Raw genomic sequence first — 16,091 nt, 5'->3', positions numbered from 1 at the left:
GGGCTGTTTTTCATGGTTTGGGCTAGACCTCTTAGTTCCAGTGAAGGGAAATCATAATGCTATAGCATACAATGACATTATAGACAATTCTGTGCTTCCCACTTTGTGGCAACAGTTTGGGGAAGGCATGACAATGCCCCCATGCACAAAGCGAGGTCCATACAGAAATGTTTTCTTGAGATTGGTGTGGAAGAACTTGACTGGCCTGCACAGAGCCCTGACCTCAACCCCATCGAACACCTTTGGGATGAATTGGAATGCCGACTGTGACTAGGCCAAATCGCCAAACATCAGTGCCCTACATTTGTGCACGTGCTGCCCAAACTGCGGCCTTCCCGACTAGGCATACCAATAACTGACAAAATAAAGGAAAAACTTGAGTAAATGATGTATACAAATGATGTTGAGGGGTGTATTTTCCTGGCATTGTTTAGGTCCACGTGTAGAATCTATGTCGAGGAGCATTGAAGCTGTTCTGACAGCTTGTGGTGGCCAAACACCCTTATAAGTCACTATGTTGGTGTTTCATTGTGCTTGAGATAATATTTAACAAATGAAACACCAACATAGTAACTTATAATTGACCAGTCACATTTATTCAATAAATGCACGCCCCCCAGTTACCCATGTTTGCTCCTTCCTCTTCTCCTTCCCACCCCATTTGATGATTAGCAGAGCATCAGCAGGCAGCGGCAGGCTGGCTACACTCATTGAGAGCCGGCTCCTGAATCTCCCTATGGTTGGTGGTTGCAGTAAAAATGGAGGCTTGGGCCACCCTTTATTTTGTCATGTTTGAGTCACTCAGATAGCATAAGAACATAGCATAAGAACATAACATAAGCCATGGCAAAATGTGTAGTTTTGCAGGGATATTACTTTAAAGCTGTAATCAGCAGTAAATGTCGCCCTCCTTGTTTCAGTAAAAAGCTAATGGATAGGGCTGGAGAAATGTTACCTGTCTCAAATTCATAGACAGAGCCACCGGATTGAAGGACTGACCATCCATGATATCAAAATTATAGTTTTAACCATGTTTACATTTAATTTGTTTACAAACATTGGAGTACAACAAGCTTATCTTTTGGGTTCTGATTGGAATGACATTTGAACTAAGCTCATGAGGCATTTATACACTGAACAAAAATATAAATGCAACATGTATTGATCCCATGTTTCATGAGCTAAAATATAATATCTGAGATATTTTCCGAGCTTATTTCTCTCATTTTGTGCAAAAATGGTTTACATCCCTGTTAGTGAGCATTTCTCTTCGCCAAGTCAATCCATCCACCTGGCAGGTGTGGCATATCAATACGCTGATTAAACAGTATGATCATTACACAGGTACACCTTGTGCTAGGGACAATAACTGCACAATTTAGAGTTGCCTTTTTTGTCACACAGCACAATGCCACAGATGTCTCATTTCCTGACTGCAGGAATGTCCACCAGAGCTGTTGCCAGAAAATGTTATGTTAATTTCTGTGCCATAAGCCGCCTCCTATGTCGTTTTAGAGAATTTGGCAGTATGTCCAACCGGCCTCACAACCACAGACCACGTGTATGTCGTAGTGTGGGTGAGCAGTTTGCTGATGTCAGTGTTGTGAACAGAGTGCCCCACGGTGGTGGTTGGGTTATGATATGGGCAAGCATAAGCTACGGACAATGAACACAATTGGATTTTATTGATGGCAATTGAATGCAAAGAGATACCGTGACTAGATCCTGAGGCCCATTGATATGCCATTCATCCGCCACCGTCACCTCATGTTTCAGCATGATAATGCATGACCCCATGTTGCAAGAATCTGTACACAATTCCTGGAAGCTGAAAATGTCCCAGTTTTTCCATGGCCTGCATACTCAAACATTTTACCCATTAAGCATGTTTGGTACGCCCTGGATCGACGTGTACGACAGCGAGTTCCAGTTCCTGCCAATATCAACAACTTCGGACAGCCATTGAAGAGGAGTGGGACAACATTCCACAGGCCACAATCAACAGCCTGATTAACTGTGAACTATGTGGAGGAGATGTGTTGCATTGCATGAGGCAAATGGTGGCTACCAGATACAGACTGGTTCTCTGATCCACACGCCTACTTATTTTTAAGGCATGTGTAACCAACAGATACATACAGTGCCTTGCGAAAGTATTCGGCCCACTTGAACTTTGCGATCTTTTGCCACATTTCAGGCTTCAAACATAAAGGTATAAAACTGTATTTTTTTGTGAAGAATCAACAACAAGTGGGACACAATCATGAAGTGGAACGACATTTATTGGATATTTCAAACTTTTTTAACAAATCAAAAACTGAAAAATTGGGCGTGCAAAATTATTCAGCCCCTTTACTTTCGGTGCAACAAACTCTCTCCAGAAGTTCAGTGAGGATCTCTGAATGATCCAATGTTGACCTAAATGACTAATGATGATAAATACAATCCACCTGTGTGTAATCAAGTCTCCGTATGAATGCACCTGCACTGTGATAGTCTCAGAGGTCCGTTAAAAGCGCAGAGATTATCATGAAGAACAAGGAACACACCAGGCAGGTCCGAGATACTGTTGTGAAGAAGTTTAAAGCCGGATTTGGATACAAAAAGATTTCCCAAGATTTAAACATCCCAAGGAGCACTGTGCAAGCGATAATATTGAAATGGAAGGAGTATTAGACCACTGCAAATCTACCAAGACCTGGCCGTCCCTCTAAACTTTCAGCTCATACAAGGAGAAGACTGATCAGAGATGCAGCCAAGAGGCCCATGTTCACTCTGGATGAACTGCAGAGATCTACAGCTGAGGTGGGAGACTCTGTCCATAGGACAACAAACAGTCGTATATTGCACAAATCTGGCCTTTATGGAAGAGTGGCAAGAAGAAAGCCATTTCTTAAAGATATCCATAAAAGGTGTTGTTTAAAGTTTGCCACAAGCCACCTCGGAGACACACCAAACATGTGGAAGAAGGTGCTCTGGTCAGATGAAACCAAAATTGAACTTTTTGGCAACAATGCAAAACGTTATGTTTGGCGTAAAAGCAACACAGCGCATCACCCTGAACACATCATACCCACTGTCAAACATGGTGGTGGCAGCATCATGGTTTGGGCCTGCTTTTCTTCAGCAGGGACAGGGAAGATGGTTAAAATTGATGGGAAGATGGATGGAGCCAAATACAGGACCATTCTGGAAGAAAACCTGATGGAGTCTGCAAAAGACCTGAGACTGGGACGGAGATTTGTCTTCCAACAAGACAATGATCCAAAACATAAAGCAAAATCTACAATGGAATGGTTCAAAAATAAACATATCCAGGTGTTAGAATGGCCAAGTCAAAGTCCAGACCTGAATCCAATCGAGAATCTGTGGAAAGAACTGAAAACTGCTGTTCACAAATGCTCTCCATCCAACCTCACTGAGCTCGAGCTGTTTTGCAAGGAGGAATGGGTAAAAATGTCAGTCTCTCGATGTGCAAAACTGATAGAGACATACCCCAAGCGACTTACAGCTGTAATCGCAGCAAAAGGTGGCGCTACAAAGTATTAACTTAAGGGGGCTGAATAATTTTGCATGCCCAATTTTTCAGTTTTTGATTTGTTAAAAAAGTTTGAAATATCCAAAAAATGTCGTTCCACTTCATGATTGTGTCCCACTTGTTGTTGATTCTTCACAAAAAAATACAGTTTTATCTTTATGTTTGAAGCCTGAAATGTGGCAATAGGTCGCAAAGTTCAATGGGGCCGAATACTTTCGCAAGGCACTGTATCTGTTTTCCCAGTAATGTGTAGAGATGATTGTGGACTACAGGAAAAGGAAGGCCGAGCATGACCTCATTCTCATTGACGGGGCTGTAGTGAAGCAGGTCGAGAGCTTCAAGTTCCTTTACGTCCACATCACCAACAAACTACCATGATCCAAACACACCAAGACGATCGTGAAGAGGGCACGATAATGCCTATTCCCCCCAGGAGACTGAAAAGATTTGATCCTCAGATCCTCAAAAAGTTCTACAGCTGCACCATCAAGAGCATCCTGACTGATTGCATCACCGCCTGGTATGGCAAATGCTCTGCATCCGACTGCAAAGCGCTACAGAGGGTAGTGAGTACGGCCCAGTATATCACTGGAGCCAAGCTTCCTGCCATCCAGCACCTCTATACCAGGCGGTGTCAGAGGAAGGCCCTGAAAATGGTCAAAGACTCCAGCCACCCTAGTCATAGACTGTTCTCTCTTAAACCGCACAGCAAGCGGTACTGGAGCGCCAAGTCTAGGTCCAAAGGCTCCTTAACAGCTTCTACACCCCAAGCCATACATTAAGAATGCTGAACAGCTAATCAAATTCTACCCCCCTGCGCTGTTTATTGTAATGATGGAGCAGTGAGTCGGAATCAGGTGAAACGTTTTAATAAAACAACAAAACCAGGAAATCGACACTAACAAGAACAATACCAACTGGTGAGGGAACCTGGGAGAGTGACATATAAAGGGGAGGAAATTATGAAGGTAATGGAGTCCAGGTCATGTGCGTAATGATGAGTGCTAGTGTGCGTAATGATGAATCCCAGGACCGGTGGTTAGTACTCTGGCAACGCCGTACACTAGAGGGGAGAAGCAGGAGCAGATGTGACAGTACCTCCCATCTGACGTGCAGCTCCAGCCGCAGGACGACACCGACCAGGGGGACAACCCCGGGGACGAAGAGTGGGTCATTCCGGGCGGCGAAGGTGGAAATCACGGATGATGTTGGGGTCCAGAATGTCCTCCACCGGATCCCAACACCGCTCCATACCCCTCCCAGTCCACCTGATACTGGGATCCAGGGATCTGACAGCATACGCTGGGCTCCCTTCGATGTCCGGGGGGGGGGGGGGGTGGAGGTGTGTCGTGGGGGACAGCATCAACTAGGGGACAGGGAGATATGAAAAGAGGGTGAGATATTGTAGTGACTGGGTAATTGTAACTTGTATGTCACCTCATTAACCCTCCGGAGAACCTTGAACGGCCCCACAAACCGGGGACTCAGTTTCTTGCAGGGCAGGTGGAGTGGGAGGTTCCTGGTTGAGAGCTAGATGCGATCCCCAGGATGGAACACAGGGGTCTCCCTGCTCCTTCTGATGATGGACGGCGCGCTGGAGTCTCATGTGCGCATTGTTCCACACCTCCTCCGCAAGCCGGAACCACTCATCTACCACATTAGCTGTGGTCTGGCCCAGGGTCCACGGGGCCAGGGCCGACTAGAAACCCAACACACACTGGAAGGGGGTCAACTGATGGTCGGTGAGGATGACGAATGGTTCCTTGGCACCCTTGAGCCAGTGTCTCCACTCCTCTAATGCCAACTTCACCACCAAGAGCTCCAGATGTCGTAAATTTCTCTCTGCGGGGGACAGTGTTTTGGAGAGGAAAGCACAATGATACAATTTTTGTCGGTCCCCCTGTCTTTGTGACAAAATTGGCCCCACACCCACCTCCGATGCATCTGCGTCAAGCACAAAAGGTAGTGTGGGATCTGGGTAGGTGAAGCGCCCCTTTAGACGAAAGGCCTCGTCGGCTGATGAGACCAAACTGACCTACGAGGCCCAACATTGAGGAGGGAGGTGAGAGGGGCATAACCCCTTGATGGTGGTTGGGACTGGCCATGACTTTACCGCATCTACCTTCTTGTCCTCCATCCTCACTCCCTGCGGGCTGATTTGGTTGCCCAAGAAGGAGACAGCCCTCTGGAATTGGCACTTTTCCGCCTTGACGAACAGGTGGTTAGCCAATAGGCATTCCAGGACTGCTCGAACGTGAGTGATGTGATCCTCCAGGTTGGTCGAGAAGATCAGGATGTCATCGAATTACACAATCACCTGATGTCCTAGCATGTCCCTGTAAGAGCGTCTGCTAAATGACTTAAATGTAAATGTAAATGTACACCTCGCTGACAAATGCCTGGAACACTGACAGAGCATTGGCTAAGCCAAAGGGCATAACCAAGTACTTGTATTGACCAGACATCGTGCTGAACGCCGTCTTCCATTCATCCCCCTCCCGGATGCGAATGAGATTGGACCTGCGGCGTGCCTACAGTTTGTTGAAGAACCGGGCCCCGTGGAGCTGCTTGATGGCTGACCGCACCAGCGGGAGAGGGTACCGATACTTCTTGGTGATGTCATTGAGACCACGGATGAAACCATAGGAGCGCCTATTGAATGTTGAATGTAGCCCTCCATGGCCTGGGTGGAGGGTAGATGCGTCTGTGCAGAGGTGTAGCACTGGAAAACAGGTCAATGGCACAGTCCCAGGGGTGATGAGGAGGGAAACCGGTAGCGCGGGTCTTGGAGAATACCTCCCTTAGATCCTGATATTCCTCCATGATGTTGGGCTGGAGGGCAACCACAGGACTCTCAAACGACGTGGAACCACAGGGGACAGGAAAGCAGGTCTTCTGGGCATTCAGGTGACCAGTTGGTGATTCTCATCCTCGACCATGAGATGGGGTAGGGTGAATAGGGTTATGATGCAGAAGCCAAGGTAGGCTGTGGATGATCTTGTGAACTGGTGCGCTGGTCATGAAGGGGATGTTTTCCTGGTGATTGGGCTCCACGGTGAGGGTGAGTGGTTGGGTGATGAGTGTGATGGTTCTGGATCCTAGAGGCCGACAGTCGAGACCTTGAACCTGAAAAGGAGAGAAGAGCGGGTAGGTAGTAATATTAAGAGCAGAGACAAGGGTCTAATCCATAAAGTTACCTGCAGCGCCGGAATCCACTAACGCTGTAGACATAGGGCATGAGGGACAGTCAGCCAGAGTGATGGGTACTAAAGAGTCTAACAGGAAGAGCAATAGATTGAATACTCACTCCTGATTCAGGGGATGTAACATCACGTGACCGTCCATCTACTTTTTTTGACCTTGGAATCAGAGTCCTCCCTGCTAATCAAGTGAGCAAACCTAGCTCTTTATTTTTGTGTAGAAAGCCTTTGCATTTTTTTCTGAATCATATTTGTCCAATAACGAATGTAGTTTCCTTATCATTTGTGTCAAAGTGGCCATTACCAAACCCTGCAATTAAACCCAGAGTGAAATCAATTGCACTCTTCTGGTCTACTACTGTGCCTCTCCTCCTTTGGCATAAAAAAGGCTAAGCTTTCTGCATCTTGGTTGTTTTGAGTCTGAGAAAGCGTTTATATGGAAACTGCTTGGGTAGCTGTAGTTACTTTCCCAGTTAGCTGGTGGCTGTATTGAAAGGGCATTTTTCCCAGGGTTTGCAGTTGTCTGTCTATTTGATGGTTATGAGTGCAGGGTCTATATAAATTGACAGTGTCCCTGGCCCAACCTCATCTACATGACTACATGACTACATGACTTAGTGATGTGTTCTGTTTCTGGGCATGTGGTGTGGGTGTTTGGTTCTGAATAGGTCGAACCTGACTACTGGTACACTTTCATGTTGCTTCTCAGTACTTGTATTCCTTTTTTGAACGTATCTAAAGTCTGTACCTCTCCATTAACTGTGTTTCTGTGTAGGAGTTATTGAGAAGCTGGGCATGGGTCCAGAGGAGCTACTGAAGGAGAACCCTCGTCTGATCTACTCATGCCTCACTGGCTACGGCTTGAGTGGAGCCAAGGCTGCTGGCCATGACATCAACTACCTCGTCATGTCAAGAAGAAACAACTTCACTGGAATAAAATTTGTATTATTTCTCTTGACTTTCCATCAGTGACATAAGATGTGGCTTCAGTTGAAAAGCAAATATAGGAAAAACAGACCATTCAATGGCATATTACTTACGATTGATAGCTCTATAATAATTGAATAGCCTCGATGGCAACCATCTGGGTCGTTCCACGAATAGAGTACCTTTTTGCATCCCTTTGATATTTTCAGTAGAACTTGTGTACCAATATTGAATTTTACCTTCAGAAAGTATTCACACCCCCATTACTTTTTCCACATTTTGTCGTTACAGACTGAATTTAAAATGGATTAAATTGCTTTAAAACATATATATATTTACTAATTAATTAAAAATGAAACGTTAATGTCTTCAGTCAATAAGTATTCAACCCCTTGTCCCCTGATTCCTCAGCTCTAGGAAGAGTCTCGGTGGTTCAAAACATTTTCCATATAAGAATGATGGAGTCCACTGTTATTGGGCACCTGCAGAAATGTTTTGGTACCCTTCCCCAGATCCCTGCCTCGACACAATCCTGTCTCGGTGCTCTACGGATATTTCCTTTGACCTCATGGCTTGGTTTTTGCTCTGATATACACTGTGATCTGTGGGACCTTTTATATATACAGGTGTGTGCATTTCCAAATCATGTCCAATCAACTGGATTTACCACAGGTGGACTCCAATCAAGTGGTAGAAAGGATGATCAATGGAAACATGATGCGCCTGAGCTCTATTTTGAGTCTCTTAGCAAAGGGCTGAATACTTTATGCTAAAATTTCTAAAAACCCTTTTTCACTTCGCCATTCTGCGGCCTTGTATGTAGATTGATGAGGAAAATGTGTTTAGTTACTCAATTTTAGAATAAGGCTGTAATGTAACAAAATGTGGAAAATTTGAAGGGGTCGGAATACTTTCTGAATGCACTGTAAGTTCAGGAGTAAAAATGTGTCACAATATGTTGCATGGACTCACTCTGTGTGCAATAATAGTGTTTAACATGATTTCTGAATGACTACATCATCGCTGTACACCACACGTACAATTATATGTAAGGTACCTCAGTTGAGCAGCGAGTTTCAAACACAGATTCGACCACAAAGACCAAAGAAGTTTCCCAATGCCTCGCAAAGAAGCGCATCTATTGATAGATGGGTAAAAATAAAGCAGGCATTGAATATTCATTTGAGCATGGTGAAGTTATTAATTACACTTTGGATGGTGTATCAATACACACACTCACGACAAAGACACAGGCATCCTTCCTAACTCAGTTGCCGGAGAGGAAGGAAATGGCTCAGGGATTTCACGATGAGGCCAATGGTGACTTTAAACAGTTCCAGAGTTTAATGGCCATGATAGGAGAAGACTGAGGATGGATCAACAACTGTATAGTTACTCCAAAATACAAACTGTAACACAATAAAATGTGGAATAAGTCCAGGGGTAATGAAGTGCCCTTTAATATGGAACACAGGGAAAATTCAATTAATCAGATTTTTAGCCCACTTAACCCAAAAATGTAATTTCACTTCAATTGCCCCTCCATTCCCCCTGTCACAATGGGAGTTATGGTGGATTTAAAATGAAAACGTCAACCCTGTTACTTTAATTGCCACTTACTATAGCCATGTTTATATGTGTTTTAATGTGCTCTTTATGACAGAATGTAAACATTTGGTGAAATAACGTTTTTTTGGGGTTAGGGGGATCATTTACATTGCCCAAAAGACACTTATTGGTGGAATGACCCATCTTCTGAACTCAAGCTAATTCAAACCTATTGTTATTAATAATGTATCATATTTCAATTATCATCTGGTATATACTTGAAGGCTATAAATTCAATGACTATGGTTTATTATGTAGCTAATAACTTTCCATTAGACTAGATGTTTATTTTAGATAATTTACAGCATCCTTTCTATGTACTGTACCATTGTCCATACAGACATAAAGGAATCTCCCTCCAATTCTGCCTCGCTTACTACATGCATTCCCCTCCTCCTGTGTCAGGCTTGTTCTCCATGTTGGGCCGGAGCCATGAGAAGCCCTACGCTCCTCTGAACCTGGTGTCAGACTTTGCGGGTGAGGGTCTGACGTGTGCCTTCGAGGTGGTCCTGGTCCTGCTGGAGGTTGGGCAGAGGGCAGGTCATTGATGCCAGCATGGTGAGAATGAGATCAGCCCAGTTGAGGTCTGAGCAGATCACGACCCTCAGTCCACTTCTATACCCACAGTGCTGTTCTCAGTACACCTACAGTAAATGCTTTCTAAAGACCAATAGTGAAATAATGCTCTATAGCTCCAGGTACATCTGTACAATGCATATCACAAGATGATAGACATACTGGTTTGTATGTTGCAGCATATTGTTTTTTGCCTAATGAATGCCGTAGGATATAATGTTTATTTAATAGAAGAAAACTCTGAACCAGGGCCCTCAACAACAGAAACTTCTGATTCCACTCTCCAAGACTGCTTCCATCACGTGGACTGGGATATGTTTCGTATTGCGTCAGACAACAACATTGACGAATACGCTGATTCGGTGAGTTCATTAGAACGTGCGTTGAAGATGTCGTTCCCATAGCAACGATTGAAACATTCCCAAACCAGAAACCGTGGATTGATGGCAGCATTCGTGTGAAACTGAAAGTGCGAACCACTGCTTTTAATCAGGGCAAGGTGACCGGAAACATGACTGAATACAAACAGTGTAGCTATTCCCTCCGCAAGGCAATCAAACAAGCTAAGCGTCAGTATAGAGACAAAGTAGAATCGCAATTCAACGGCTCAGACACAAGAGGTATGTGGCAGGGTCTACAGTCAATCACGGATTACAAAAATAAAACCAGCCAAGTCACGGACCAGGATGTCTTGCTCCCAGGCAGACTAAATAACTGTTTTGCCCGCTTTGAGGACAATACAGTGCCACTGACACGGCCCGCAACCAAAACATGTGGACTCTCCTTCACTGCAGCCGAGGTGAGTAAAACATCTAAACGTGTTAACCCTCGCAAGGCTGCAGGCCCAGACGGCATCCCCAGCCGCGCCCTCAGAGCATGCGCAGAGCAGCTGGCTGGTGTGTTTACGGACATATTCAATCGATCCCTATCCCAGTCTGCTGTTCCCACATGCTTCAAGAGGGCCACCATTGTTCCTGTTCCCAAGAAAGCTAAGGTACTGAGCTAAACGACTACCGCCCCGTAGCACTCACCTCCGTCATCATGAAGTGCTTTGAGAGACTAGTCAAGGACCATATCACCTCCACCCTACCTGACACCCTAGACCCACTCCAATTTGCTTACCGCCCAAATAGGTCCACAGACGATGCAATCTCAACCACACTGCACACTGCTCTAACCCATCTGGACAAGAGGAATACCTATGTGAGAATGCTGTTCATCGACTACAGCTCAGCATTTAACACCATAGTACCCTCCAAAATCGTCATCAAGCTCGAGACCCTGGGTCTCGACCCCGCCCTGTGCAACTGGGTACTGGACTTCCTGACGGGCCGCCCCAGGTGGTGAGGGTAGGTAACAACATCTCCACCCCGCTGATCCTCAACACTGGGGCCCCACAAGGGTGCGTTCTGAGCCCTCTCCTGTACTCCCTGTTCACCCACGACTTCGTGGCCACGCACGCCTCCAACTCAATCATCAAGTTTGCGGACGACACAACAGTGGTAGGCTTGATTACCAACAACGACGAGACGGCCTACAGGGAGGAGGTGAGGGCACTCGGTGTGTGGTGTCAGGAAAATAACCAACAAAACTAAGGAGATGATTGTGGACTTTAGGAAACAGCAGAGGAAACACCCACCTATCCACATCGATGGAACAGTAGTGGAGAGGGTAGTAAGTTCTTAGTTCCTCGGCGTACACATCACAGACAAACTGAGTTGGTCCACCCACACAGACAGCATCGTGAAGAAGGCGCAGCAGCGCCTCTTCAACCTCAGGAGGCTGAAGAAATTTGGCTTGTCACCAAAAGCACTCACAAACTTCTACAGATGCACAATCGAGAGCATCCTGTTGGGCTGTATCACCGCCTGGCATGGCAACTGCACCGCCCACAACCGTAAGGCTCTCCAGAGGGTAGTGAGGTCTGCACAACGCATCACCGGGGGCAAACTACCTGCCCTCCAGGACACCTACAGCACCCGATGTCACAGGAAGGCCATAAAGATCATCAAGGACAACACCCACCCGAGCCACTGCCTGTTCACTCCGCTATCATCCAGAAGGCGAGGTCAGTACAGGTGCATCAAAGCTGGGACCGAGAGACTGGAAAAACAGCTTCTATCTCAAGGCCATCAGACTGTTAAACAGCAACCACTAACATTGAGTGGCTGCTGCCAACACACTGACTCAACTCCAGCCACTTTAATAATGGGAATTGATGGGAATTGATGTAAAATATATCACTAGCCACTTTAAACAATGCTACTTCATATAATGTTTACATACCCTACATTATTTATCTCATATGTATACGTATATACTGTACTCTATATCATCTACTGCATCTTTATGTAATACATGTATCACTAGCCACTTTGAACTATGCCACTTTGTTTACATACTCATCTCATATGTATATACTGTACTCAATACCATCTACTGCATCTTGCCTATGCCGCTCTGTACCATCACTCATTCATATATCTTTATATACATTTTCTTTATCCCTTTACACTTGTGTGTGTAAGGTAGTAGTTTTGGAATTGTTAGCTAGATTACTCGTTGGTTATTACTGCATTGTCAGAACTAGTAGCACAAGCATTTCGCTACACTCACATTAACATCTGCTAACCATGTGTATGTGACAAATAAAATTTGATTTGATTTGATTTGAAAATTCCAAACTTTTTTCTCTGCTCCTGAAACCTGAACTTCAATTGCTAGGGTGCTTGCCCACGTGGGGAGAAATATAGAAAAAATAGTGTGGCACAGCTTCAAGAAAACAGCCGCTTTTAAACTAGGGATTTCATGGCAAATTGAGGTATGTCATTCATTCTGCTCATAGATTGTGCATGTATGAACTACACATTGGCTACAAATCACCACCCTGGATGGTTCCGACCTAGAATATGTGGACATCTATAAGTATCTAGGTGTCTGGCTAGACTGTAAACTCTCCTTCCAGACTCATATCAAATATCTCCAATCTAAAATCAAATCTAGAATCGGCTTTCTATTCCGCAAAACAAAGTCTCCTTCACTCACGCCGCCAAACTTACCTAGTAAAACTGACTATCCTACCGATCCTCGACTTCGGCGATGTCATCTACAAAATAGCTTCCAATACTCTACTCAGCAAATTGGATGCAGTTTATCACAGTGCCATCCGTTTTGTTACTAAAGCACCTTATACCACCCACCACTGCGACCTGTATGCTCTAGTCGGCTGGCCCTCGCTACATATTCGTCGCCAGACCCACTGGCTCCAGGTCATCAACAAGTCCATGCTAGGTAAAGCTCCGCCTCATCTCAGTTCATTGGTCACGATGGCAACACCCACCCGTAGCACGCGCTCCAGCAGGTGTATCTCACTGATCATCCTTAAAGCCAACACCTCATTTGGCCACCTTTCGTTCCAGTTCTCTGCTGCCTGTGACTGGAACGAATTGCAAAAATCGCTGAAGTTGGAGACTTTTATCTCCCTCACCAACTTCAAACATCTGCTATCTGAGCAGCTAACCGATCGCTGCAGCTGTACATAGTCTATCGGTAAATAGCCCACCCAATTTTACCTACCTCATCCCCATACTGTTTATATTTATTTACTTTTCTGCTCTTTTGCACACCAATATCTCTACCTGTACATGACCATCTGATCATTTATCACTCCAGTGTTAATCTGCAAAATTATAATTATTCGCCTACCTCCTCATGCATTTTGCACACAATGTATATAGACTCTCTTTTTTTTCTACTGTGTTATTGACTTGTTAATTGTTTACTCCATGTGTAACTCTGTGTTGTCTGTTCCGGAGCACGTCTTCAAATGCCAGTCAAATCTAGTATGTAGATGAGGTGGGATGCAGGATGTGCTCAAGGTTTGGTTTTATTGACTTTTGCCGCAGCTCACTGTCATATTTTATATGTTGTTAGAGCCATAGACGCTATGCCGCCTGAAGCCCCATTTTTATTTTTCAATGAATATATTAACCTCCCCTCCGTGATCGCTGTAAACAACATTACGTTTTGCTTAAGGCTTGTACTTTCGTTTTCCTCCAGGGATTGTGGGCACTTTTCCAAAGATAGAGATCACACTTTTAAGGTTAATACCATGCTGTGAAGACATCTGCAAATGCAAAAAAAATCACGGTTTTAGTTACGGGAAGAATCATAATATTGTAGCTCCCATATTCAAGGATTTAATAACCACATCATGTTTTACCATTCCAATCTCACTGAGTTTATAATTCATGTAAACTACATATGTAGGTATGCAAACCTTAGGTATGCAGTCGGCTACTTCCTATTCATGCCTGTGATGTAGATGACTGCTCTTTTGTCAGTAAGAAGTGCACTTAATCTGCTGATAAATGCCTCAGTGAGGGGCCAAGACAGTCACATTGTTGGTTGGCAAGGCAATTAGCCCTAGTGATGGGCATTCCGGCTCTTTTCAGTGACCCGGCTCGTTTGGCCCAGCTCACCAAATAGAGACGGCTCTTTTGGCTCCCAAACGGCTCTTTAAAAAAAAAATGTTTTGTATTTATTCAAGTAAAACAGTTTGCAATAGTTTGACTATGATTAGTGTTAAAACAATTCTAATTAAATAATTAAATGAAATCACACTCTACCTTAACCACAATGTATTAAAAATGCATTGGTTTGTTATGGAAAAGAATGCTATTAAACATTTAAATTTAAAGTGTAACTTTTTAATGTATATAAACAAAATGCATATAAATCTAACCATTCAAAACAAATACAATCTGAACAGCATAATTGAATATTGCACCACAACAAAGAAAAAAAAAGAAAAAAATAGAAAATGCAGCATCCCACAAATATAAAAACATGTAAAAAAGGATGCTATTACACATGTGCATTTAAAGTATAACTTTTTTAATGTTTATAAACAAACGGAATGCAGTCCGAACAACATAATAATAGAATATAGCACCATATCAAAGAAAAATATATAACAATGTGCAAAACTGCAGCATCCCACTTAAAACATTAAACGGACCCTCTTTTCTCTCTCTTCTTTATTTCTATGCTATAACCAGCAGCACACAGCAATGCTGACCATATTTTGCTTTCATGAGAGATTTGCATTCAGAAATGCAAGCTGCCTCACTTTCGAGGGGCTGATGCGGTTTCTTCTCTCAGTAATTATTTGTCCCGTTTTTGAGAAGACCCTCTCAGAGGGAACGGATGTGGCCACTATGCAGAGTCTCCCTGTCATGACTTTAGTAAGCCATCGGGAGACAGAGGCCTTGTTCTTCCACCAGCTCAGAGGATCTGCAGATCTTTGGAGGAGGGGCTCCTCCAAATAGGATCAGACCTCCATTATGGCATCTGCTCAGTGATTCCTTCGTGCTGCATCCCCAGTTGCTCTCTCGTCAAACAGCATCCAAACAGCAGACGTTTGTGGCACTACTGCTGGTGCTTCTGCTCCATCTGATCCCTCTTCTTCCTGTTGCCCTGGTGCCTGAGCCAGCTGACTGATGGGACTGTCCCTCCCTGCTGCTGAGGTTATTCTTTGAAGAGCCTCATCAATCACTCTGGTGTCACTGAAGGCTAACATCTTGAATCTGGGGTCAAGTGCAGCGGTTTCTGATAGCACGTGATTATATTCCATTCTGTGGAACTTTCTGTCCATTGATGAACATAGGGTGTCCAACTCTGTCACATGTTCTGTGGTTACATTTGCTTCTCTCTGGTGGCTGGCAGCAGACCCTTACACATGAGTATAATTTTTGAGGCTGTCACATAGCTGAAAAGAGAGAACAGTAACTTATTTGTTCAGGTTCATGTTTTGTCTACTGATACTACATGTAGTAATACTAACGATGTAGTAATAACTGCTTACTGTACCTCTGTCCATTGATCTCCACAGTGACCTGCTCAAAGGGTTCCAGGACTCTGCACACTTCCTCCACCTCCCATTCCTCTTGTGTCAGAGCATCAACAGGTGTATTGACAATGGCCAGGGTCGAGATGATGGCATCCTTTGACTCAAGAAACTGCTTCAACATATAAAATGTTAAATTCCACCATGTCTTGTTTAGACCTCAGCTCTGGCATTGTGTAGACTTTTGTTTCCACAGCTGCTTTCACTTTCTATTCCACAGCTGCTTTCACTTTGTCCACAGTGGGCTTCATCACCTCCAGAGCATCTCTTACTATCATGTTGATTGTGTGGGCAAGACATGGATGATGGGTCCATTTAAAAATGTCCATGGCTT

The 16,091-nt window shown here is 44.4% G+C and overlaps 1 pseudogene; it reads left to right on the top strand.

The window, feature by feature from the left end:
- The first annotated feature begins 6,774 nt into the window (after positions 1-6,774).
- Positions 6,775-15,179, top strand: LOC135547816 (alpha-methylacyl-CoA racemase-like; annotated as a pseudogene).
- The last annotated feature ends 912 nt before the right edge of the window (positions 15,180-16,091 follow it).

This window comes from Oncorhynchus masou, chromosome 11 (genome assembly GCF_036934945.1).
Source record: "Oncorhynchus masou masou isolate Uvic2021 chromosome 11, UVic_Omas_1.1, whole genome shotgun sequence".
Taxonomy (NCBI): Eukaryota; Metazoa; Chordata; class Actinopteri; order Salmoniformes; family Salmonidae; genus Oncorhynchus; species Oncorhynchus masou.
This window is presented reverse-complemented; position numbering and strand designations above follow the sequence as displayed.